At 38.2% G+C, this 22,880-nt stretch overlaps 1 protein-coding gene and 1 long non-coding RNA gene across 2 annotated transcripts in view; both read left to right on the plus strand.

The window, feature by feature from the left end:
* ATG4C (autophagy related 4C cysteine peptidase) overlaps window positions 1-4,849 on the plus strand; it is a 53,670-nt gene extending 48,821 nt beyond the window's left edge. Inside the window, exon 12 of the mRNA XM_089780453.1 lies at window positions 4,745-4,849. The gene's annotated coding sequence lies outside the window, so the exon portion shown is untranslated. The remainder of the gene's footprint in view (window positions 1-4,744) is intronic.
* A 1,923-nt stretch (window positions 4,850-6,772) lies between these two features.
* Window positions 6,773-22,880, plus strand: part of LOC149523913 (uncharacterized) — a 19,397-nt gene continuing 3,289 nt past the window's right edge. Inside the window, exons 1-3 of the long non-coding RNA XR_016350247.1 lie at window positions 6,773-8,155; window positions 10,007-10,113; window positions 21,598-22,880. The exon at window positions 21,598-22,880 is cut by the window's right edge and continues 3,289 nt beyond it. This is a non-coding gene — a long non-coding RNA (uncharacterized LOC149523913). The remainder of the gene's footprint in view (window positions 8,156-10,006; window positions 10,114-21,597) is intronic.

The raw sequence follows: 22,880 nt of genomic DNA on the forward strand, positions 1-22,880 counted from the left end.
GCCTTCTGCATCTAGCAAATGCATATGCCTCCATTTATTAAAGTGAAGTGAAGTCTTGGGGTTGTCTTCCACAAATCTCTAGATTAGTTAGTGACCAAAACCCCTTTTGCCACCAGTTTTCTAAGAAATCCTGGTTATGATGGCCCATGTGTTTGTCATCACTTGTGAACCAGACTAGTGGTGACAAACACCAAGGCAGAAGTGAGCTTGAAAGAAGGACTAAGATTCATATCGTGGATACTCTCTGATTATGAAATGACCATAGAAATTAGTGTGGGTAGGGTAGCTGTGTATTGTTTTTACAGCAATCAAGTACGTTAGGTGTGGATGGTTGGATCCTGCTCTCTAATCTTGTTAAGCAAAAGATTTTTTCAGCCCAAGGAAAGTCTAGGTAATTTTTAAGCTCGCCTAGACAAAAGATGTGCATTGAAATCATGATGCAACTTTATTTGCTGAAAATGTGGCTTACATGGGAAGCATGTTTGTAAGTTACATTAATTACAGTAGAGAATGGGCTTACTCTGAGACCTGATTTATTTCCAGGAGTTATGGATGTCATGTTAACTCTAATGATGAGTGAATTATGAAAGGCGAATGATAGCGGAATGAACAAACTGTGTGTGTGTGGCTGCAGCAGACTGTGCTTGATTATTTTAGTGTCTCCCCAATCCATGCATTTTCCATGATTAGGACATGATTTTTAAAATGTGTCCATTCTTCCCAGTTACTGGACAACTATACCCTGATCAGGCACTGAACCCTCTGAGTGTAGGATGACAGTATATATTGTATAACAAAATTTTACTTTGTAGTTTGGTAGTGAACACCTTACTGATAATGAAATCAAACTTACACTAAGGGCTGTTTATACCTCTCTGGCAGTGTAAATTAGTTACACCAATTTACACTATCATGGCCATGTAAAAGAGTCTTAAGTTATGTCTACACTAGAGACCTTTCAGCAATGCAGCTGCAGTGATACAGCTATGCCATTGTAAGGTCTCCTATGTAACTACTCTATACCAATGGGAGAAAATGCCCCAGTCCGTTTAATTAAACCACCCCCAATGAATAGCAGTAGCTATATTAGTGGTAGAGTGTAAAAAGTTTTACCAACAAAAGTGCTAGTGTAGACGTAGCCTTAGTGTAAATGAAAATCAGGACCTTGAGTAGTTTTCATTAGACTGTGTAAGACTGGTCACCTCCATCAGATAGTGTTTTGGTTTCCTCATTAGATGAGCAGAGCTTTATAAATAAAAATCTCTTTCCCAAGTTGCAAGCAATCCATGGGTAGTCATAATTGTTTAAGTCTACCATGTGAACAATGAAAAGGCCTTTTCGTAATGGTCGCAAAATCTCTTCTTATGTGAAAGCTCTTAGATGTTTATTCACGTACACATTCACAATGGTTTTTCTGCCTATGGTCTTTCAAATAAAAACATTCTGTTTATTAATAAAAGCTGTCATAATTTCCATCAAAACAAATCAGCAGTTTTTTGTTCTTTGTTTAAAGCAAAAAGATCCACAAATGTTTAGTAATTTTTAACTATTTGTAGAGTATGTGTGCATATGTTGAAAACTAGTGCTTTGTGAGTTCTGTACTTACATATACAGTCTTTCCTTTTGTTTTCTTTAAGAACTAATCCTATAAACTGATCTGCTCAAGAGAACCTCTGTGTCTGTAAAGAGATCCATTTAAGTTATTGAGTATGTAGGCAGGCTAAGAGACTGCACATGTAAAGCAGCTTGCAAAGTCGGGGCACTGATTAGTTCTCAACAGATAAGGTTATCTAACTTACTACTTCTGAGTAAAGATTGCAGGTTTGAGTTCCTGTCCTTAGGCAAAAAGAGACGGTAAGAGTTGGCAATGGAACTGCAGTCCCAATGTTTCTGCAGAGTGATATTCAGTGAATGCCTACAATTGTTTTATTTGCATATGCTGACTCAGTGGAGCTACATTGCTTAGATTCTGTTTTTCAGGAAGTTTCAGGGAAGGTAGGAATTGTTGCTCTGCATCAGTCAGTGGCTGTCTTAATTAAATAAGCAAGATGATCTTCATTTTTTAAATGTAAATGTCAATTCCACTTAAAGAAAATTAAAAACCACTACAAAATAATGCAAGGAGAGCAATGTAGGATGCTTGAATTAGCACACTTATTTATTTAATTGTAGAAAAAGTGGGAAGTTTCCTGTTTGGTTTCTGCTGTCTGTGCTAACAATGAGGTTGATTACCGGTAATAAATAAACTTCAAATAAGAAGAAAAATCCCTTTATATAAATCGAATGAAACGTTTCAAAAGAACGTTATTAAAAAGCAGGAGAAATAATTTTCCTAAATTATTATATAATAAACTGGCCAACTTTAATCCTGAAACTGGATCAATTGTGAGTTTACTTGCATTGTAAGGCTAGCTGCTCTGTTTTTTTTAAGTGTCTCTTTAAAGCCTGCAATGTGGGCATCGGTTCCAATACTGCTGTGCTTTCTGCTCCTAAAAATAAATGAAATAATCTGACAGTTGTCGGCTTCAAGATTTACCAGCACCCTCAGGTTTATAACAGACTAATTTGAAATGATGCATGGGTTTTTAAATCTACACAGTATTGTGATAATCCATGTGTATACACTATACAGTGGTGACTGTGTATCCTAAATTAAATTAGAAATTACCTGAACCGAAAGGTGTGGATCAGAATTTCGTAACCCTCTATAAGGAGCAGAATCCAAATCCTGGCTCTGAACATGCCAATTTTTGCCAGTGTTTTGGGATGTTGGGATTCAACTGACAACAGAGACAATCATGGGCACTGAACTGAATCTAGATTTTGTTTTCAGCCCTATTTCTCCTTCCAATGGGCTGGGTAAGAAGACATTAAATTTTACTGCTGCAGTGAAAAGCAGGATGAAGTATTTGCAAAACACGGCAAGCTGATGTCTTGCAAATATATGAAGTTCTTTGGCCTTCACAACTCAACCAGTGGTTTGTTGTTTTCATGCTAATACAAATTCTTGTATTAATAAGAGCATGGCCTTGGGTTTTTTCATCCGTATGGGAAAAAGTTACTTGTCTGGTGGTAAACAAAGAACAGAAGAATTGATTCACTGTCTTCAATTTTAAAAAGATGGTATGAAGCAATAGTGGAGCAATTTTAATTGTAACTATGTAACACTTGCAATCAGTAAGATCATTTGTGTTCTGTTTTTAGGAATCGGGGTACTAAAGAGTACATAGAGCATTAGAAATGCAAAACATGACCGCATGTTCTCAGGATTTTGTCAGTGTTACATGAAAGAGCGTTTGTGCTGGGATGCTCAACTCTGAGGGTATTCTCTGTTTAGTGTGTATTTACAGAGATGTATGAATATTTGATTAATGAGTCATGGTCTCTGGAGAAATTTAATAACTCTACTGCTGTACAAAGCCAGCTCCTTAACTGTTAACACAGCTGCCAATAGTGTCATTGACACTGAAGCCCTTTCTGCATCTAATATATTCTGTGGAGTAAATTCCTTCGTTACAAGGGGATCTGTGGGACACATTATTCAGTTATCTGTTTTGAACTGTTACAGGCTCAATTTACAGATCTTGATTTGTAAAGATTTTTCCAGTGGAAACAAGCAGTGACACATGAGCTGTAAAACAGCAGTTTCATGCGGTTATGTTTTTACAAAAGTTAGTTGGAAGGTCAGATTTACAAAGTGGTGTTTTAAAAACTTCTCTATAATAAGATCTGGGTTCAAAGTTTTATTATCTACAACATTAATACAAAGCCTGTATACTATAAAAGTATGTGTAACAAAAGAATGAACTATAAATGTGGAAGTTGGTGGTGATGTGTGTATAATTATCTGTATGTGTACAATCCAAAAAAATAAAAACTGTATTTAGCAATACTTAAAAAATAAAAGGAACTTGTGACTGGAGACTCTTTCTTCTAATCCTTACTCACCTGAGGGATGACTCTGGTGAGAGGAGACTATTTTTGATGTCATTTTTAGTGTGAGGTGCCAGTTGCCTCTTTTTTTTTTTTTTTTTTGGTCAGGGCAAATTCATTATTAAATTTTTTGAGCACTTTTCCAGACATAATTCACTCTAATTTTACCATTTTCTCCATTTTTATTTCTAATATCTGTGAAGAGATCAGTTCTCACTTACAAAGTTACGTGGATATTTTAGTGGTGTTACTTCAGTTAAACTACTTTAAATAATAGGGGAAAATGTCAAAAAAAGATAAATTTAGTGTTGAGGCTTTCACTGGAAGCTTTAACTGCAGGTTAGAATTATACGTGCTATGCAGAATTTCCTGCAACACTTCTCCTTAGGGCCACAATGCATTACAGCAGACGTATAATGAAGCTGCTATAAAATCTCTGGTAATTAAGGGGGATTTGACAGTAATTGCAACAGTGAATCAACTTAATTATTACCTGCTTCAAAGAGAGCTAACCTGATGTTATAATCTAACCTTTTCTACTTTTAAAATGAGAGATTAAGCAAGTATATGTAGCATTTAAGAATTAAATCTGTTGAGATAGAATTCTATTAATATACTTTATTATATTATATATACTATATTATATAGTGTTTGTGTATATAAAGTTCTCCTTTAGCTGCTGTGTACATATATTAATAAAAATCAGCTAAAGGAGAACTGTCATCCAATGAATTATAAACACACTATATTCATATAATAAACAGATTTAGCCCATGTCTCTGATGCAATCCTCTTCTCTGACTGTTGACAGAATAGGGACCTATATACATGTTACAAAATGCTACAACCCATGCACGTCTGGTTCCTCGAAGAGCCTTGTAAAGGAGACACGATCAAGGTATTGAATTTACGGTCTGAATTTTAAGCAAACTATGCTGAAATATATTTCAGATACCAAAAGCAAGGGGAGACTGGCTTGAAGATGTCACAGTACTTTTTACACTCCTGCTGTGGCAATACTGTGAGATGCGATGTAGCTTTTACAAATAATCTGTAGTATTGAAATGCAAGTGTGCACAGAATAGTTAAGACTTTCCTTTGGTGAAAAAATTGGTTGATCTTTTTGGTGATGTGTAATCTGGCTGCATTTTGGAAGGAAGACTGTTGTCAGAGGAACATATTTTAACTTCCTCTTTGATAGTTTATCCCGTTCCAGTATAATGACACGGTCAGCAAACAACAAAGTAATTGTTGTTTGTAAGCCCCTTGAGGCTGGAACCTGTCTGCTCAATAGCCCAAAGAGTTCTAATCTCCTTACCTTCATAAGCTTTTCACATAAACATCAAGGGAAAAGTAGACCCTATACAGGCAGTATGAGCTCCCTGTTGGTCATATATCGTAACTTTTGGGAAGATAAGTTCAAATCCTGGCTGGGTCAACTCAGATTTCCACCTTTCAAAGGAAATACTGAGTTTCATGTAGTTAACCAAGAGTGGGTATTTAACAGACAAAAAATGGAGGCCTCTTCTGCATAGATTTTAAAGATCTTGCAGTATCTCACATAAGACAAGAGGGTATTAACTTAGTTTTTACTCCCTGCCTCTCTTGCAGGGTGCTGGTGCCATAGCATCTTACCACTACTTGTTTGTTTTGCCACTGTAGCCCTCAGTTTTCAGTAGTTTGATAGCTTGACCATTTCAAATGGCCAACAGCTGACAACTTTCTGAACCCCGTTAGCAGTTCCAAGGTTTATGTAAAAATGCCAGTTTGTCATGCACATACAAGGAACTTAATGTAACTGCATGACACTAAAAGAGGAAGTGTGTGATATTGCTGTTCTGAAACAACCATTCTCTGGGACCTGTGATATTAGCAGAATGCAGTAGTTAAATCTGTGTCCTTCAAATAAGACTTAAAATACTATCATGCATTTAATTGTGTTGTACAATAGAAGTAACTGCAACAGCTTGTTTGATGCTACATCTACGCTACAGTCTGGATCAACACTCTGAGATTGATCCACTGCCGGTTCATTTAGTGGGTCTAGTGAAGACTTGCCAAAACATCCAATCTCCCGTTGACCCTGTTACTCTATCCCAGGTGAAAAGAGTAAGAGAAGTCGACAGGTGAGGTTCTCACGTCGACCACCTGCAGTGTAGATCCCCCAGTAACTTGACTTACGGTGTGTCGACTCCAGCTACGTTATTCACATGGCTGGAGTTTTGTAGCTTAAAACTTAAGACTTTCTGCTGTAGTGTAAATGTTACCTCAGTTTCAGAGTTCTAGTGCTATTGCTGCTTAATAACTGGCAATTAAAAAAACTATACTAGTCTATGCTTTCTGTTTAATAAAGGAATAACGCCTTAACCTTTGCTCTGGCAGTCTGTAGTCACCATGGCTACAAAACTACTAGGGCCTGCAGGTTACAGATAAGGTCCTGTGGCAAAATAGTAACAGTAGCATAGCCTAAGCTGTGAAAGCTCCTTTCGCTAGGGAGAACTGAGCCACAATCCCTGTGGTGTCTGATATTCATAGCTGGCCCTGAAGCTTCCTTCTCATGGGATTGGGTAATTCCCAGCCTGGAAATCCCTTTCCCATGCCTAGTATCAGAGGGGTAGCCGTGTTAGTCTGAATCTGCAGAAGCAGCGAGGAGTCCTGTGGCACCTTATAGACTAACCAAAGTGTTGGAGCATAAGCTTTCGTGGGCAAAAACACACTTCGTCAGATGCATGCCAAAACATCCATCTGATGAAGTGGGTCTTTGCCCACAAAAGCTTATGCTCCAACACTTTGGTTAGTCTATAAGGTGCCACAGGACTCCTTGCTACTTTTCCCATGCCTGTCAATCAGCAAAGAGTACAGGAACCTGATCAAGCTCCCACACGCCCTGTAAGGGCTATTATGCTGTGCCATAATATGCTCCAAGAACCATCTGATGCACCACCTAGCCAAGTGGCCTTGTTTATTTTATTTATATAAAATCTTGGTATCCCCCATCAAGTGGCAGGGGCACCTCATGGCATTAAAAAAGTTCACGGGTGGCTCTGTGGCACAGTGCTGGTGCTTATTAATTGCCATCATCTGCCACAGATTGCAGTTCAATGCCTGATTAAACCATGGGGCCTTTCGCTCTGCCCTAAAAGGCATCGCTTTCCAGGCTCTGGGAGATCATTGGAAGAAGAGTATTCGAAACATGAAGATACCTTGCTGAGAGACCTAGAAAGGATTATCACAGAAATGGACCTTATATGTGCCCCAGTCTTTAACAATGTGCAAAAAGGGGCGATGTCTTCAGATACAAGGGTTCCAAACTGCCCAAGAGATTCAGAAGAAATCTCAATTACCATAGCCTTTCCAAATTGTAGTCATAATATAGGTAGGAACCTATATTCAGCAGTCATAACTACTGTAAAATTCACCCTAGCCTGTAACTTGGTAGCAGGCACTGGAAACTTTAGAACATTTCCTAGAATTTGCTTGTGCAACGCAAAAGCTAAATATGTGATAAGATGCTTTTGGTCTCCAGGAGCATCAGTGGCTTGCTGCTCATAGATTCATGGGGGGAATTGGCAGACTTTTTACATAACAAATTTTCATGGGTGCCTTTTGCTATTTTTACAATGCATTTTAACATAAATGAGAGATTAACATAGGAAAAAGTACTTCAGGAGCCTGCTCAGTAACTATTTTTTTCATAACGTTTTAATGGATTCAGGGTTGAGCGCTACTAAAATATGGATTTATTAGAAATGTTCTATGCATTTCAATGGCCTTTTTTCTCATGAATCTGGATATTTTACATTATTTCAGTAGAGCTGACCCTCTGATTCATTAGAAAGGCTCCAATATAACCAATGGACCATATCTAATGATTCTGGTTTTACAGCAAATCCAAGGGTCAGCTGTACTGAAAACAATGGTGCTAACCCCTAGGTTTATTAGCAAAATGCTTCAGTGTCTCAATGGAGCATTTCTAATCGATCGGATAAATAGGAATCCTGTACCGATCCCCATCCCCCAAAAAACCTTCTTTCACCCTTCCTGGGTGAAATAGATGCATGGATTTGTTGTTATTGGGACCTTTAAAAATATCGTGGGTGCAATAGGACTTTGTTATTCTTTCCAGTGAAATTCCCTCTCTTCTGTATACTGTGCTCTGTGAGGTAGAGAAGTGAGTATTCTTCATTGCTTGGAAGAGGAAACCAAAGCACAGAGAAGTTATGTGAGTTACTCTGATTAGAACTTGTGAGTTCTTGGTTTTGTAATCAAGCAAATGGTTGGAGCACACTCCTCTCTCTGCCCTAGTGCCCTCTTTCCTGGACATTGCAGTAGGAAAAGCAGCCCAGCAGCAAGCATCACCAATGGCCATTCCTTCAGCAAGTTCATCCCAGTTCAGCTTTTAGCTATTGCTATATATCAGACCCTTAGGGAGCTGCATGTCTTTCACCTCTTCCCCAAATGGCCTATGTCCATTGAAAAACTCTATTGAAATTCATGAAGTGTCCATCATGTTCAACCAATGGAAAGATGTGAGGGCACCTCTCTTCACTGGGATGTGCAGTAGACTTATTCCCCTGAAGTATGGCCCCACCTTTGTATGGCGATTTGGGGTGATAATTGTAGCTGTATGGGCTGGAGAGGGGGAGATCCCAACCCCCTCTTTTTGGGTCGCCTCATGACCATCCTCTCTGGACTATTGTTCCCCTGTATTCCTGATAGTCCGTATCTGAGGATGGAGAACTCCAATACCCCATCATAATGTGTACACTTTCTCTCTCAAAGCTTGATTAGGTGGGATTTGAGTGAAAGAACACACATCATTTTCTCCTCTCTCATCTTCCCAAACAGCATTCTTTCCTGGGAAGTTGAGATTCTGATATCATGTGACTCCAGGAGCAGGTGCCCTAGTCATGGGCCTAGAAAGCCTATATATTAATCCAGCCATTAAGGCAAAATTGTATGGCTATGTCTACACTGTGCCCGTTTTGCCCAAAAAATATGCAAATGAGGCTCTGCTTTTGCGGAAAAAATGCAGAAGAACGGCTCTTGCGGAAGAGGGGGTTTTGCGCAAAAAGGAGCCATGTAGATGACTCCTTTTTGTGCAAAAGCCTCTTGCACAAACACACCTTGTTGTGTAGACATACCCTCGATGCGGTAAGACATCTTATCTGCCTATGGTTACTGAGATGGTTACTGAGATGAATGAGAGCATCCTTGATTTCCTTGTTCCATGGCACTTTTGTTCTCACAACAGAAGTTTATGCTTCCAGTTAAGTTATCCTTTAACTGGTAAGGCCTTTACAGAAAAATGTAGATTCTGGTGGGAATCCATTTGGTCTGGGGGATTATAGCAAAGATGGTAATGTGATTTCAAGTCTTTTCCTGCCCTAGAGGCATTTGCAAAATCACCAACAGGCAACCTCCCCCTACCCACTCAAATGAGATACGGCAGTTTATCATGTCAAACCTCACTGTTGAGTGCTGTGTCTAGGGCCTCTGGCTGTCAGAGGCAGGATTTCATCTTGGGGTCCCTAAGGCAGAATAGAAAGCCTCAAATGTTCATTTATGTTGCTTATTGCCTGGCCAAACCTGTGTGTGCTTAATAAAGTTTTAAAAGCTGGCCCATGCATTAACAGGATGCAGAAAAATACTCAAGTTAAAATATTAAATAATTTTTTTTCAACAAAAATGCATTTCACTTGCCTTTGCAGTAGGTACCTATATGAAAGCTTCCTTCAGGAGTATTAGTTATTGAAATGAATGTCTCTTATGGAAACTTTGGAAGCAGTCCAATTTGAGATAAATATTAAAATATTATTTAACTGATCTAGTTCATAGGCAACTACATAGAGGTGTGTGTGTGTCTAATAAAATGTGTGTGTGCATATATATACACACACACGCATACACTATAAAGTGTATAAAGTTTGTTTGTATATATGTATATTCAAGTTATATCTGTAAGTATTTATATGTGTATATATAAAATAACCACACACATACATACATAGCTATATATCCATGTTCCAAATGTGTGTATATTTGAGTTGTATATGTTTTTTATTTCTTGTAGATTTAGAAGAATTAAATCTTTATTTGTTAAACACTGGAGAACATCAATTTCACCATATATATACACAGCAACAGAAAAAAAATTACATCAATTTACAGCTAAGCAAAGTAAGAAAAATGCTGCTTGAAAACTTAACAGAGTTTGATTTAAGGATATTAACTTTATGTACATCATATGCCAAAATATACAATTAGTGTTTTAATAGCTTTAAAGCTTTAACTTTTTGAATTTCAGCGTCTAATGTTATTAAATAATTGTCTGACCTCTCTGTCTGGCTCCCCTCCATGATTTCCCACTTTGAAAATTTAGATTTTTAAAAATAGGAAAAAACGCTTAAGAGCCATAATTCTGTGCTACCATGCAAATTTCAATAGATAATTAAAAAAAACCCTTAAAAATAAACATTGATATTATCCTATCCAAATTATAAAACCATAAACATTGAATTCTGCCCAGCCTATATCTAAACACATAAACATATTATTACATATATCTTTATATACAAAGTACATTTGAGATATATTTGAGTGCATGTCATATACAGTGAATCTGTAAAATATTACTGTTGTGTGTGTACGTATGTGTATGGTGTATGAAAATTTATGTGTAAAGTATTTGTGCAACCATAATTTAATCCTTTCTTCAAAATTTATTTCAGCTCATCATAAGAGCTCTTTGAAACAGTGTTAATTGTTTCAGAACCAACATCACTGATGATAACTCTTTTAGGAATTGTCATGTTGTCTATAAATATTTAGCAACTGGATTGCATTTGCCAGTGTAACCCTGTATTACAGATGAAGAGGTAGCATCTGCTGAAATTAAAATTGGCCACATTTTCACTGTAGCTTAATTAAATGCCAAAATTTATCTACATTAACAACAAAGTGGTGAAATTTATTGATCAATTCACATGATATAAGTTGACAAATGGCCTGAGCAATTTCCATAATTTTCTACACATGTTAAAATTTGTAATGAAAAAAGAATACTATATTAACATTAAATGTAAAATGAAAGGGATATTTTGTAATGGGAGCGAATGCCCTGGGGCAGTGTACTTTGTTTTCCATGCCTTGTCCAGGCCTAGGCTGCTTGAGCTGTGTACAGATGGGTCTCTGACAGACCTACAGCTGTTCTCCTAATTGTCCATTAAGTGTTCTATTGATTCTCTGATTCAAAGTACATGTCTTTCAGCTCAAGCTATCGTGTGAAGTGGCAGGCACATTCCTTGCAGAATGACAGAGCTGCTTGAAACCTAAAAATGTGGGCTGCCAGTTTCAATTGAGGATACTGCTTTCAAAGGAAAAGGCTTGCTTAAAGGAGCTTTGTAATAGCTGGTTAGGTTTTAGTTTCTAAACTTTTAGCATCAATCAATTAAAGCAGCAGCAACATGAAGAGTTTTAATTTCCTCGTTAAGCATGTACAGATTGTACCTGGCTGATAAAGGACTGTGTGTGTATATCGATGCTTGCTAACAAGTGATTGGGCTTGTTTAGCTGTATGCAGATTTTTGTCCAGACCCGCTGACATGCGCAAAGATGTTCTCATTTGACTTGCAAGTTCACTTTTATCATTTATTTTTTAAAGCAAGATCATCTGCAATTCCAGATTATGCCAGTCAGAGCCCTGTTTAAAATCATTTCCCTTTAATCTGAAAAGTGAAAGATAAGAGGCATATCTGTTGCAAGGACCATAAATCTTCAAAGAAACAAATAGCCATAGATAAAACTGTAAAAGTTATTTAGTTCTCCACTGAAAGAGGTTTATTAATCTAAAATTTCCAGTCCATTGTGTCATGATTTGGTTATCACCCTGTATCTCATTTCTTGCAATTGTATGAGCCTTGTATCTCATGCAAAGAGATGATAGCCCCATAGCTTAAACTTTATCAACTGAATTCAGATATAGCTCTATCTCTAGGTATATAAATAAATAAATTGCAACATAAAAACACCCTCCTAAACCCAGAGGTTTGGACTGTACCATTTGCAGATTTTTATCTAGAACTTTTTGGATTACTCATTTTTGTATATATTGATTTTGCAATTAAATATATTTAAATTTTCAGATAATATACATTTCTATAGTATAATTTTTCTATATAGAATGTGCAAACAATGAAGAACTGCATATGAACTCTGTTATAACTTACTACTTAGAAACCATCTGGTAGGTGCGCAAAATGTTAGTTTTTTCAGTAAATTGAAATGATAAAACAGGCCTGTATATTTTTCTAAATATATTTATAATTTAAGTAAGACATGAAACTGTTTCAGATAAAACTTAAAATATTGAGAATTATATCTGTTCAAGAAGATTTTTTATCCTGTATAGTTAAGGAGAAACCACTCTGCTATGAATGTTTAAGATATTCTTATTCTTTAATCATCTCCATTTTAGTTTTTGCACTGTAGCTAGCAAAATTCACAATCAAGATAACATATTACTTTGACCCATTAATCTAGTTATTCAGAGCCTTTTAATTTAAACCAGAATCTTGCTCCTTGAATTAGATTACATAGTTTTTTTTTCTTTACCTTGGCCCAGTTGTCTTTGGGATGTCAAATTTACAAACAACAACAATGTATAGTTCTAAGAAGCAATTGAACTAGCCAAAAATGCAAATGAAATCTCTGCCTATGATTCACAGGCAAAAAAAAAAAAAAAAAAAAAAAAAAGATGCATTTGAAATTTTATAACCGGAGTCTTTCCCTATCGCATAAAAAGGAATATGTGTCAAATTAAAGAAGTCATCTAGGAGGTTGTAGAATATGTTGTAAGGCATAGATTCTTGATTTAGGGATGTAAATTTCCACCTCCATGTGTATGGGGCTGTTACACCAAATTCCCTATCCATCAAGGGGACAATAAACTACTTTGTTGTTTTTACTGTCAAACAGATTGAATAAAAAAAGTCTCTTTAATGTAATCATAAACTATATATTGATACCTGCAAAACATTTTGTGAATCCACTTAGATTCCAGCACTTTCAATTATAGTGTGAGCCAGTTTTTAAAAAGATTTTTAGAAGCTTTCAACTGTAGACTTTTGTCTTGTTGAATGAACTTCAGCTACACTAAATTTTAAGTAAATTTGTGATGACTGAGCAATATACATTGGCTGAGCTAGAATCCAATAACCCACAGGACAAATTAATTTTCAACAAAAAGGGCAGAAACCTCAAGTGCCATGAGTATATGGAATCTCAGTCTATCTCTCTGGAGCCATTTTTGCAAATCACTACAGCTATTCATAATCTAAATCAGTCTCCTTTAGCAGCAGAAAGATCTTTTTTCATGACAAAACAGAAGATGACATTCATTAGTGCCTAACTTGCATAAGCTACCTAAAATTTATTGGTGCTCTTATACTTATCAGGATGAGAATTCCTTTGTCTACAGCTATTGGAAAATTCCGGATGTACTACTTAAAAATATAAATTGTCACTTTTATCAGAACTTTTGGCAGTTTACTTTATTTTAGAAGTAAAACTGGTGGTTAAGGTTTTAAGACTTCCAATGGGCGTTGTTTCAATCATGGTTAATATGCACCCAGGATAGCAATACCAGTGTAAGTGAGTGGCTGTACAAAAATCCACACTTTTTAAAGAACTGCTGCTGCTTAGAGCAAGAGAGGTAAACTCTGCACTGTATGGTGTATAAATACAACTTAGGGCATACAAATGAACCTTAACATTTATGGGAGAATTCATGACTGAAGCCTAGATCCACAGCTGGTGTAGATTAGTGTGGCTCTACTGACATGCAGTGGTATTATCTAGAGAAATGGAGTATCACAGTGCTTTTATTCTGGACTGCTCCCTATGCTGGAGATCTTCCAGCACACTCCTATGCCCGTTCCAACATCTCACATCCTGCAGAAACTATAGAGCTTGGTTGTGTGAATGTATTATTAGGACAGTATTAAAGAGACAAAGTGTAAATAAATGTTTTGTGGAAGCCTGGTGGTTTCTGCCCTTCCAATTTATATTCTTCATTTCTTCCCTGGGTATGGACTCTACATTCATTAGTATTGTTCCGTGCAGTCCCTGCTTTTCTAAACTTTCTAGATTTCTTTATAGTAGGTGTCCGTCCTTTTGAACATTTGTAATGCCTCCAAATATGGTGCCATCTACAAATTTGAGCACTGATGGATTGGGCTACAGCTAGCAGAAAGCATAGCTGCTTAATGAAGGAAAAATATTGCACCTTTGTGACAGAGGTATGAGTGATTTCCAGACCAGTAGATGTCCATGGACCACAATTTCAGAGCAACTTCTCTGTTATAGCTTGAAGTAATGAAACATATATTGTGATCTTTAGGGATGCTTATTTCTGATGTAGAGTCATTCAAGAATTTCTGCTTGCTTTTGGGCTTATCTATGTCCCATTGCCAATGGCAGCTGCCTGTGTGTATATTGGAGTGTGTGCAATGTTGGGCAGTGATGTTTGTTGTCTTTTAAAAGCTGACAATGTGACTGAGGCTTGCAAGACATGAAATGCAATCCACCAATGGATTCAAGGACTAAAACCTCTGTAATGGATAGGGGGAAATTATCGTTAAAGAGTGGTTCATAAAACATGAACAGCAAGGGCAGAGCATGTAGGCTACGTCTACACTGGCATGATTTTCCGGAAATGCTTTTAACGGAAAAGTTTTCCGTTAAAAGCATTTTCAGAAAAGCACGTCTAGATTGGCAGGATGCTTTTCCGCAAAAGCACTTTTTGCGGAAAAGCGTCTGTGGCCAATCTAGACGCAGTTTTCCGCAAAAAAGCCCCGATCTCCATTTTCGCGATTGAGGCTTTTTTGCGGAAAACAGTACTGTGCTGTCTACACTGGCCCTTTTGCGCAAAAGTCTTTCGGAAAAAGACTTTTGCCCGAATGGGAGCAGCATAGTATTTCCAGAAAAGCACTGACGATCTTACATGAGATCGTCAGTGCTTTTCCGGAAATTTAAGCGGCCAGTGTAGACAACTGGCAAGTTTTTCCGCAAAAGCAGATGATTTTGCGGAAAAACTTGCCAGTCTAGACACAGCCTTAGAGTCTAACTGCATTAGGGCAGGGACCATTTTATTATTTTTAATACAATGGGCCCTTGGTCCATGGGTCTTAGGTGCTACCACTGTGCCAAAAAAAAAAAAAAAAAAGTAGGAATACTAAAACATTTCCTGCTTACGCCCTGTGAGGGTCAGTACATGTGCTATAGTAATGTCTCTCTTATGAACCCCACCCTCTCTTAAATGTTCTGCTAGCCCCTGAAGAGTAAATCCTGTAGGCCAATGCCACAGGAATCCTCTTTGCATCTTCCTAAATGCTAAAAAGGAGGCTCAAATTTTAAAGAGAGGGACACTGAACAAATTTACTGAAGGATGCAGTGGATTGTTCATGACTAGAAGTCTTTAAATCAAGACTGGCTGCCTTTTTAAAAGCAATGCTGTAGCTAAAACTGTGGTTATGGGCTTGATGCTGAAATTAAATGGGTGAAGTTCTTTGATCTGTGTTACACACGAGGGTAGACCAAATGATTGGGCTGTAAACTTTTAAAATCTATTCTATCATCATACACTACCATATTGTCAGCCGACGGTCAGGGCAGTGAGTCCCTTATGACCGGCTGAAGTTCTTTTAAATTGTGCTTGGTTCTGTTACAGCAACTGAAGGAGTCAGGTTAAAGCTTAAACAGTTACTATTTATTGTTACAGGGTAAACTTAGTTGTTAAATGCTACTACTGTGTTACAGATAACACAGACACTACAAAGGGCAGGACAGAAATTACACTAAGAAGTCACTTACAGGTACCATGAAACCCTTTGGTTCTCTGAGCTCTTATTAAATGCATGCAAAATAGACACATAGCAGGTATATATTCTCACCCCTGCGTTCCAGACTTGGCGTGGCCAGCGTCTTTCTCTCAATCCCTCGGGAAGAAGTAGGGCGAGGTTGGGCGTCCCACAGACCTCGGGAGACAATCAATACCTGCCAGCAGGTATAGATGATTGGAGCTCAGATGGGGTGGGCTGCTGAACCTCTTTTTATACCCCTTGGGTCATGTAGGCTTCTTCCTGGTTCCAAGTGGCCAATTAGGAAAAATGGCTTTGAATGCCAAGTTTCCCACGAAGGGTGCAAAGCATAATTTACACCTGGGAAAATGCAGACAATGGGCACCTCTGGTATGTGATGGGCGAAGATTCCTCTCCTGGGACAGTGCAGGCGTGTCAATTACTGGTACTAGCCATCAGGGCGACGGGAGACCCCGGGTCGTCAGCTAGCCCATTTACTGTCTGGTTTCTGTTTATGGTAGAGTCAGGGACAGGCAGCACACCTGTGTTCCCAGGGCATCAAAGGCTGACTGCCTTTCTCTTGCTCTCTGGGGGGGGGGGGGAAACAAGATGGGGTTTGTGGAAAAACAAGATGGGGTTTGTGTCTGGCTACACATATGCTTCCTTATCTCTGGCTTTAGTCAAAGTGGACTGGGTTATTTATATTAAAATGATAAAAATAAAATTGTGAACTGGCTTGTGTCTATGTGCACAGCTCCTCTATTCTGGATGGAAATGGCATTGCTTGACCCTATTTTGCAGACCTTGTATGGATAACAAATGATAGAAGCTCTTCTTTAGCTTCAACGGTAGGAGCTTGGTTTTGGAACCTCAAGATGGGGCTTCTATAACTACGGCCACTACGAATAGATACAAAATGTATAGCCACATCCGTATCCATATTTGTAAAAATCAGCCGTGAATGTCCTGGCAAGGGAACTGTAGGAGTAGCTTTCTATCCAAGTATGACTAATATAACTTACCTCCACAGAATAGTTCTGGAGTTCAAAAGGCTGCTATGGAATCTTGATGTCTTGCTTGGCTTGGCCTGGGAGCATCACACAGTTACATCTCTTTACTTTTGGGAGGGGTAGCTATACACCGACTGTATAATCTTTCCTCTCTTGTTCCTCCTGCCCCCCTCCACAAAAAGAGGATGGTTCTAGTGGAGCCAATTTGAAAAAGGCTTCTCCTTTTTCATCCTCTGTTGAAATCATAGCCCTTTGTTTCTGACCTACTGTTTTGTTTCCAGGGAAATTCATATATATAATATGGGTCTAAAATGTAATTGTAGGAAACAGATCAATAACATGAGAATTCACTTTATGATCTCAATCCATATGCTTTATAAAAGAGGGATAAGAATGAAATGTCCTTCTCATCTTGGCATAGATTTTCAAAGTTACAATCCATATTTGTGTAAATACCATGGCTGGAAATCAGGCCTTTTTCCCTGCAGACATGAGTGGGCTTATTTGGTCTGGTCAAATCTTTACTGGTGTTAAGCCTTTTGCAAGATCATTAATCTTCCAATCATGGTCAAATCTCATACGTATCAGAGGCTCAGAACCACTAGAACACAAAAATTTGGATGTTTAACCCAAATCTGAGTACTATTTGAGCAGAAGCCAAGATTACAAGGTATAATCACACCTTCTTTTGTAGTCTTCCATCTTCTGAAGTTCTGGTACTAGACGAAAACTGGAAGTTCAGATGCTGGGGTGGAGAACAGGATATGCTTGGAGGCTGGCATAGTGGGATTCTTCTGAAGTTTATTTTCAGATTGGTCATACAAGAAGGAATTCTTGTTTTACCATCTGTGTTCCAATCCTGGCTTTGCCTCCGCTTCTGTGTTTTTCCCTGCTGTAAAATGGCAATAGTAGAGATGGCATGAGGCTTAGGTCTTGTCTAGATAAACATTTAATTCCTTGAAAACTGGGGATTTACATCCTGTTGCAGAATAATTATTTACATGGACTCTGTTGATAGCCATTAACAGTTTATTAATGTGCTTTGATCTAGTCCCATTTCAAAGATGACTAGATCAAAGTGCATCAATGAACTATTAATGTGCATCATCAGGGTCCCCCTGATGGACAGTTAATCTGTAGCAGGATCGTGAAACGTTGAGTCACAGCATCTAGCTATGAACTAATTGTGCTGAGCTCTCTAAAGGCGCTATAGTATTACAGTATAGAAAAGAAAAACATTTTGGAAAAAAGGGACCACTGATAATAGCCCTCTGTGTAGAAGGTGCAAGATGAGGTGTGCAGGGAGCATACTTAATGCACTACACCTGTTCTTAAAGCCAAGGGCATTCCAAGTAGATCAGCGGTGTAAACCCTGTGTTTGTTCCTAATAGCCTCTCTTGTATTCTACAACTCAACAAAATTACTCTTATCTGACCTGATGGATTTTCTCCAGCAAAACAGCAAGCACAGCAGCATCTGGAAGTAATCGCTCTCCCCCAGAGGGAAGGATTCGGGCCTGGTGGGGAAATCCTTTAGGAAAGAGCCATTTCCTTGTTCCTGGACCTCTTTAATGTATAAGTCTCAGCTCTTCATGAAAGAGGATGATTTAGGAAGTATAAATGGATGCACTCTGGTGCGTCACTGCAGTTCAGCTACACTTCATGGTGCTCTCGCCCTAAGAACGTGGGCTACACACTTGATCAGCCAAGAGAAGCTGCTGTACCTCCACTGATATATAGTCCAAAAGGTGAAGTGCATAGCCCTTGTAACAAGAAAAGGGTCAGTTTGTGGCACCAGGGTATTAACATATTCCTCAAACCACCCTTCCAGGAAAGTTATGACACTGGAGTTAGAGCAGATCAAACCAGACCAGACCATAATGTGTGATAATTATTGTTCATTTTCAAATTATATTTCAAACACATTATATCTCACATCAGTTTGTCCTTTGATTCGAAGCTGATTGAGAATAGAACGAAATGGCTCAATTATAAAATTACCATAGCTGGATCTCTTTAAAAATGAGCCCAAATTAATTTTAGTCTGCATAATGCCAAGGAAATCTCTGCTGTAATTTGGTAATCTTTTTAGGATGGTCCTGAGGGGGTAGCATAATATAGGAAGGCAATTCTCTTACACCAGGCTTTTTGGTTTGCAAGTTTAAGTTGACATATTAGAAATGAAGGCAAGGATTTGTTTAAATTTCTTCTGGCGTGAGGCACCCATTTCCAGGAGTTGTGATTTCTCAGCACAAAGCAGGGCATAGGGAGAAGAGAAGGCTGGGGTGCTCCATTGTCCAGAATCACCTGGGAATGGTGAAATCTCTTGAAAATAGAAGTAAATAAATATATTACAATGGTTTATCCCATCTCCCTAGCCCCTCCCTTGAATCACAATGAGCTGAAAACTAATAAGTAGCACTCCTGGCCCCACGATGCTCCAGCAACTCCACAATGACACGTAGAGATGGGGATTGTATCCTGAAAACCCCAATGAACCCAGAGAGCCTCTTTGACCTGCCCCTGCTAACACACCCCTAGAGACAGGCAGCCTCCAACATCTTGGGGTCAGAAGGATTCCATAAGAACCACCACGATTCCATTAGTTATTCTCCCTGCAGCTGTGTGTTACTGTTGCCTGTGCCCCAGGGGTTTAGAAAGCTCTTCGAGGAGATGACAATGCTGCGACCAGCAGTGATGCCTAGACAGATTTCTAAAGGTGCTGCTCTCAGTTCATTTATGTGGAAGTAGGAAGCCTGTAACTGATGGAGAATAAACATCGCAGTGAATGCAGGCAAAGCCTGGATTTCTGGCCCCACACATGCCCCACACCGTGTATCAGATATAATCCTTGCCCCAGCCTGCACTTGCTCCTCTCTCTCTTTTTCCCCAACAGTTCAGGAAAGTGGATGGTGCAGAGCATTAGCAATGGGATAAAAATCCTTTTGTGTCTAGATCACTGGTTTAAGTTAAATCCGATGGGGCACTATTCTCCCATTACAGGAGGCAAGCAACTCCCATTGGCTTCCGACTTCCACTGACTTCAAAGGGAATGAATTACATAATGTGGTGGGAGACCAGGGAATGAGGTTGGTAGTGACCCATCTTTGTTACTGTGTGAAGGGTATTGGTGGTCTTACCCACTTTCCAGCAGACCAAACCTCCACGAAAGTCAGAACTAGTCGACCAACACATTGTCAGTATCTGCCATTGATTGTCTGGCTCTGGATACTGGGTTGTCCTGTCTGCTTTTGCGGTGGTCCCGTCTAGGGTGAAGAAGTTTGAACTGGGTTGAACCGGTCTTATGGACAATTCACATAGGAATAAGCTCAGAATAGCACTACATGATGGCAGATACCCCTAGCAATAGTTGCTATAGGAATGCGTGAAATACATTTCATTCTTCATGTCTACCAATGGGTCACTTTTAAGGGAAAGGCCATTGTGCTAAAATTGCCATGGTTTTAGGGACTGCTTCATTTGAACTGGTTGCTTTCTGCTATCCTGATGGCACAGTGATGGCATCAGACTGTGAAACTGGCTCTCTGCCACTGTGTATGTGTTATCTCCTCTCAGCAGGGTTGCGGATTCCTTGCTCTCTGTGTATTTTTATGAGATTAGCCCATCAAAATTGTCAATATTCAACGACTCACATGTCCCCTCGTTTGTCCCAATGCATTTGAAAATCCTTAGGTATCAAGAGACATGGAATTAAAAAATATAGCAACCAAGTAAAAAACAAACCCATAACAATCAGGAGGGCTAAAACCAACCCTAGTGCAATTTTGTCAGAATAACTCCAGGGATAGAATTTAACCCACAGTCTGTCTGAATCATGTCAGTGGAAATAAAAGTGCAGCGATTGCAATAACAAATTCAGAATGTGTCACTTTCTCTAGCTAAATGTAGAGAAAAATTTAAGGCATCAAGGGATGGCCTCCAAATCTGTTGATGCCCACATAATACACGCCAGAGAAGGGATCCTGGCAAGAATTTGATTGTGTGTATCTGTGCGTGTATTCTATAGGTATGTATATTAGAAATTCACAAGTATTCTCAAGGCTGTGTCAAAACATTGAGAACCTATCAATGGATGCAAAAAATAAAAAATAACAAAATAAAAAAAATCCTTGCAGCAAGGTCAGTTTTTGCAATAAACGAAATAATCCTAACCCTTTAAATAGGTGACCATGACTATGGTTAACATTCACATTTCCTTACACTTTGCAAGAGGGGAATGAGAGGTCTGATTGAACATGATACAAAAGAGCTTGCAAGTAGCACTGTTTACTAACATTTCAATTTCTATGCCTCATTTATTAGACTTAGAATAAAAAGGTTAGAGGGGTGTTTGGGATTGTCTTTAACCTTGATGATATTTCCACTGAAGCAGCATAATGCCTCTTAATTGCTTAAGTGAAGAGAACATGTTGACATGTCCTTCTTTGTGCTTAAAGCTCTGTACCTAAACCATTATGCTAATTCAAGCATTATATATACCAAAGTATTTATGGGACTGACACAAGTGATGTTGCAGGTAAAGGGCTGTGAAATGGTCTGTAAACAGAGAGAATTGATTCCAGGCCCAAAGCAATGCTGTTAAAGTCACAGACATTGAACAGCCAACCCTACAATTTCTATCCAGATTGTCAAACTGGGTCAGACGGTGTCAGCAGGGCTGCCATTATAGATCAGATGGGTGGTTTAATAATATGTAAACCAACCACATAAATGGAAATTAACATGGAAGCAATAAGTATCTGATTCTGGCTTTTTTTTTTTTTTTTTTGTGCACAGCAGTTTTGGTCACAGAATTCTGATAGTTGCAACATTTAGGTGTAAAAAAGAAAATGAGCATTATGGATTGTAATTGTATATCCTTAAGTCAAGAGAGCAACACTGCAGCCTGAAGAGATCACAGGAGGATATGAGTATCATTTAAATCTTTGCATAATAATAAAAAATAAAATAATCCATAGATTTGACTGACCAACCCTTCAATATATTTAGTTTTATACATTATCTGCCTTTTCATGCTAGGTACTGAGGTTAAATGTAAAAGAGCACTGCTATTTTTAAAATAAAACATTTTCAAATATCTTCTTACATGGCTTACTAGTAACCATAGAGACTCTAAACTGAAAAATTTTAAAAATCTAATTTGCTTCTCAGTGTTTTATGCCATATGTTTACTTTTTGTATTTCAGCCATATAAATCAGTGGAATTGGAAGCTTTTCACGCTAAGTTCTGGGTATATTTAAATCTTTGACTCTCACCTAATGTGTTTTCATTCAACTATTTTCATATATTTTAAATATCATGACAATATTTAAATTCATACTATAATTCATGTATAAATTGTAAGTTCAGACAAAAGTCTTATATTCATAGCTGGCTGTAATGATTTGGCATACTTTGGACACGATTTACATAATACTAAATAATAAGACCACTTTCCTTTTTAGACAAATCTATGTGATGAACGTAAACTCATGTGCGCCCTTTGAAATGTTATGCATTTTGATCTGATTCAAAAGTGACATAGTAAGAGGAATATTTTTGATTACAGACCTTGTTGCATAGGAAGCTCTTCAAAAAATCCAGTCAAGATCTGCCTATTGCTTCCAACTTCTCCTTCACAATAAGATGCTATTTTTCCCAGCAGGGTATACTGCAAGCTGGTCACACCTTGGACATTCCTCTTTCTGTCTCTGTGGAAAAGTTCTGTTTCAAAAATTGCACCAGATCAAATGACTCAAAGACGGATTGTGTCATCATGCATCCCAGCTTAACATATCTGCCAGTGGGGTTATAATGGTCTGACTGTTTCTTGGATAATTTTCAAATATTTATATATGGCACTATAATATATCAAACTTATATGGTGATTGTAAAGAGTCATCAATATTTCCTTGTTAAGCCACAAGCCAAATATTTTAATGGTTCAATAGGGTTGAGTATCAGAAATAGTTGAGTCCCCTGGGTGTGTTTTGGAGATCCCTTACAAAGCCCATTCACACATGAAGGGGTTAATTTAATCCTTGCAAATTTGGAAAAGTAAACTAAATGGGGATTTATA

Source organism: Pelodiscus sinensis, chromosome 9, assembly GCF_052426305.1.
Source record: "Pelodiscus sinensis isolate ZL-2025 chromosome 9, ASM5242630v1, whole genome shotgun sequence".
Taxonomy (NCBI): Eukaryota; Metazoa; Chordata; order Testudines; family Trionychidae; genus Pelodiscus; species Pelodiscus sinensis.